Here is a 5,073-nt window from a genome sequence, read left to right on the forward strand (position 1 = left end):
AAAATTAACAAACAATCAAATGTGTGGCGTAAACTAGAATCAGCCACTAGAACTTTTGGCATTATCAGAGCTTTGAAAAGTTTCTGATCTATTTGAGAAAAAGTGTGGAGTTGTACTAATTTCAGGCACCCCCAGGACGAGTTTCCAACCAGTGTAAAATACATAGGCGAAATAACAATTTGCAGGAGTGTTTCGTTCAGGCTAAACCCGTCTGATGATAGGCGCGAAACCGGTCCTAGAGGTGCCTGAGATCTGACAAACTTAACCTAGTTAAATCAAGACAGAAATCGTTCAAAGTTCCACTCAGGTTTAATTATCTAATGGCAATTATTATTGAGCCAAAATACATATTTAATTCACCGGCCTGTTACCTTCGAGTTTCCCTAACAGCTTATCTTGGGCACATTCAGTTTCGCACCAATAAAGCTAAGCGGGCTTTTTCCGAGGCCGTTATAAATCCTTATTTGGAAGCCGCCGGTTTCTTAACCTTGTTTAGGAGACAACCAAGGGCGAACGAGGAAAACTGCTCTTGATAGTAATTTAATGCTGCTGAGGGGCGGTTTTTTCGTTAAAAGCTTTTATTGAGCGACACTCTGTTTTTATTCTCTTCGCTCACCTTTGTATCAAACTTTAAATGTTTTCGGATCTTTTCTGTTGCTTCACTCGCCTCAAAACAAACATATCAGAGAGTAGCGGAATTCTCGAACATTTCGATCGGGCCATAAAAGCTGGCCGGTCGAGGGGTTAATTTGAAAAAATGAAATTTTACACAAAAGTCGAGGAGTTTATAACTACTTTACCTTTATACTGGCCGTCTGAGAGCTGAAACTTTCCAACTAAATGTTGAGCTACTATTATTTTACGTCAGAAGTTGAAAAACACTAACTTGCGGAAATAAAGCAAGTTGCAACTAATGAAGCGACTGAAATGAACTTTGCTGTTGTTAAGCGACGACATAACTTTGCCCGGTGAAACTCTATCAAGGGATATCGACCTGCGAAGAAGAATAAGGTGAGAAAAAAATTAATTGAAAAATATCGCACCCCCTTGAAGGATGTAAAATTGCGGCATCCTCTCGCCACACCATTACGTTACACTATTCCTGCGCCACTGCGAAATCTAAAGGCCTCGACGTTTTTCAATCTATGAGCCACTTTCTTCGTGAAAGTTTAATAGGTTGCGTTCAATTTAGAGGGCTCATTGTACGAAAAATTTATCAAACTGGTGTACCAAAAAATAAAACCCCCAAAAGCACTTTGACTCTGCATAACCGCGATAAGAACAAGAAAAATGCCAATCAATCAATTTTTTCCATTAATCTCGCTTTGTTCAACGCAACGTAATTCCGATCCATCAAAAATTCATACCTCAAAGATGTTAGAGTTAAAAACAAGATTTATAGAGGAAAGTCTCTACAATGTAAGCAGGCGTCAATAAGCTCAAATTGTTGTTCACAGATTTGATCGAGCTTTCAGACCAGAACGCAACCATAAATTGCGGAAAAGAGAAAATGTTGCTTTGGAGCAAGAATTATTTGGAAGACTACGCCGCTCAATCCGGACAGTCTTATCCCGGCCAACAAATCTTGCGGCAGCATTCATAAGCCGAAAAACACAAGATAAATAGAATATCATGAGTAAACAAAGAGATAGCAAAATGAGGAACGAAAGGCATTTAGTCAAAAAAGATTGCCGGCCGTTGGATGCCACAACAGACGGCTTAAATGCAAATTTAAACGATTTATCAGGCTGTTCAGCACGTCTGTAGCAGAAACTGATAATTTATTTCGCTTTCTTTCGATGCTCTACCAGCATTGTCGAAATGTCCGAATGTTTATACTCGGCTTTCAATTCGACGCGACCAACCAATCAGAATTATTCAGTTTCTGCACTTTGGTTTCAACAATTTTTGTATTCTGACCAATTTGCGCAGTTTTTTGGACAGTGCCATCTTTTTTAACACAAGATTATTCTTTGTGTTAAAATGTACCCACTAGCGTCTATTTTTTTAGAGGCGACAACATCTATTGAAATTAATGAAGAAACATTGGTGTGGATTTTAAAAAAATTGGAACTTTGCGAGGGTGTTTGGAGATGCGCAAGATAAACGATCTGTTATTCTGATTATCTGATTAAATAATTATCCAGTCGGTGGGTATAAGCTAGAACCAGGAAAACTGAATAATGAAAATTAACGGTTATTTTTGTGTAACAGGTTACAAAGTTCCAGTTTCACCTTGGTAATAGGTTTCAAAATGTGGTTCCAAGAGGAACATGTTACTTTTCAAATTTTTCATTAAAAATGCAGAATTTTGTGATGATGTATAATTATTTTCTTTATTAAAAACATAATTCTTAACATTGGTAAACTTAAAATAAAATACTCTAAATTCAAAAACAAAACATGGGTCAGAAGTAACTAATTAAAGAACAAAAAAACTGATAATAAACTAGAGTGATTAAATAAAATATACGGTTTATATGCGAAAATGTTTAAAAATCTAATTTTTATTAAAAACAAATTAACATTTAAGAATAACTTTTTTTGCAGATGCTTTTTACTGAGTCTAGTTCTTCGCTCGTTTACGAAAGCACCCGCTTTAAAAAATAATCTCTCGCATTTCGTCTCACAATAACATTAAATAATCCACAACAACAACAAACAGAAATGCGTGTTTGGCAAACCTGGACGAAGTAAAACTCGAATTATTTTTGGTACCACCAAAAATAATTATAAAAAAATATGTCGACTGTACAACGCTTTTTAAGAAATGCCAATTTCTGCGAAGTGCGCACGACTGTTTCGGTTTTATGAGACTGTTCCAAAAAAACCGGTTAAATCGGCTAGCTGTAACTACGGCTTCAGGTTACACGTTTGGAACACTGTTATTTTAGCGGTTCCGTTAAATACCGATCATCCCTAGTATAAGCACACTTTTTTTTCATTTATTACAACGCAAGTGGCAAATATTTAGTTTGATTGGTTCTTGCAAAAGTTGAAAACCAAATGTTGCAAAAAAAACATTTTTCTGTTTTGGGTTCGTTTTCACCATGTCGTCTTTACGCATTTTTTTCCGATTTAAAACGAGCCGGATTTCACTTTTGCACACATTTAGGTTTAGGATAAACAGATTTTTTTCAAAATTCCATCTACTAGTGAAAGACGTCGTGGAAAAATCATTTAAAATGTGCGCAATCCGGTACATTTCAAGGCTTTGCTTGAAACTTGCACACTGAGTGTTAATTTTTTCTCACCTGATGACTGATGTTTTTTATTTTTTTTATTTCATTTTTCTCTCCAATGTGAAAACTTTTGAGGGCGCATTTCCCAAACCAAATCGATAACGAAAAAAACCTCCTTGAAAAAGTTCAAAAACGGAAAAACGTAAATAGCGAATATTTGATTAGATTCGAGCCAAATGATGATATTTTCCCCGATCGACCGATTCAGGAAAAAAATGGAAAAATCTGACGCTATAAAATATCGCCAATTATAACGGGTTTCTGCATCGCCACGAAAAGCTTTTACCCTAAAAGGCAACTTTGCCATACCGTTAAAGTAGTTTACGATCCTTTTAGGTAGCAATCTAAAGAGCGCTCGAAAATTGCGCCGATCTTATTGTTAAAACTCGATAAATAAATCATACTGACACCGAATAAGCAGACACTGCTTCTTATCGGTAGGAAAATAAATTGGAATCCCCTTCAAAGTTTAACAAGTTGTTTTGGAAAAAGTGGCTCTCACTCATTTTCGGATTGTTGTCGTGCTGTAAAATTTTTCTCAAAATTAGTAATGAAACGATTCAGGGCTAACAAAACGACTAATTTTTGTCGCGGTTTTGCTAAAGGAACATTTTGGCGGTTTACGGGAATCGAGACACGCAAGCGGGAAAACCTGTTGGCTTAATCACTTAATCTTCCTTCCCGTTTGTGTTATATAAGTTCCAGAATGTTAAATGTTTAATGTTTTTCCCGAAAAGGGATTAGCGGCTTTGGATTTCAGATTTGGCACGTACGTAAGCCCGCTACTCTGTAGGGAAGGATTAGCTACAATATTGATTAGAGAACTTGCGGTTTGTGTAATTTTGCGTCGTGCAATTTCCATTTGGAAAGTGATTTTGCGAACGTCTAAGTGTCAGGTTGGAAGGTAGGTAAAGCGTTTTACTTTTTGCTGATTGCAATTTAAGGAAAATGTCACATAGATTTATGTAATTTATCAAAAAGTGATTTCGATTTCAACGAAGTGGGTGTTTTCAATTATTTTTTAAATTCCCATGGAAATAAATGACGAAAATGTAACGTGAGCGCAATAGCGCTTGTTCAACCGAAAAATTGCYGGATTTGGCTCTAAACGGATCATCTCAAAGAAAGTAATGGAGTGGAAATATAAAATAGTGTTCCTGCAAAAWAACACCCCGCCAAAGCGATTTGCAATCTTTTAACGCAACGATTAATAGTCGATTTTTTCCAAAATTAAATTTTTCTCATCACCAAATTTCTCAAAGGATTCTTCTCGCGAAACTTGCACTCTATTCAGCCCTTGTATTTTACATCGGCACACCTGAAGGTGCCTGAGAGTAACACAATTAAAATTACCTCAAATTGATGACGCCGACGGCCGCTATGGAGAAGAGGAAGAACTGGGGAAAGGATTACCTTAATTTTCTGAACAAAAATTGTAATCAACACAAGGAAAGAACGAGAAAAGATGATATCTGGAACACGAAAGCTTAAGCAGAACCGCATTTATGAAACAATGGTTACGTCTAATCTACAACATGTTGAAAACATAAATGAAGAACATATAAGCGTTGACGATCTGAATAAACAAATCATCCAGATGATACAAGAAGCCAGAATAGAAAGCAAGAAAGTGAAATTAAGAAAAGGCAAGAAAAATTGCCATTTTCCCCAATTGTCCTTCTTACATCTCAAAATCTAACTCAATAAGTAGACAAAGTAGAGATAGGAAAAATGAATTACTCGAACAGGAACATTTACCAAAGGCTCTCGCAGAAAGTAAAAACAGTTTCCTCGCGTATAAGAAGTCAGTAACGTTTGAAGATTTTGAACA

The sequence above is a fragment of the Dendroctonus ponderosae genome, unplaced genomic scaffold (genome assembly GCF_020466585.1).
Source record: "Dendroctonus ponderosae isolate FM_Combo_2020 unplaced genomic scaffold, Dpon_F_20191213v2 Dpon_F_20191213_1, whole genome shotgun sequence".
Classification (NCBI taxonomy): domain Eukaryota; kingdom Metazoa; phylum Arthropoda; class Insecta; order Coleoptera; family Curculionidae; genus Dendroctonus; species Dendroctonus ponderosae.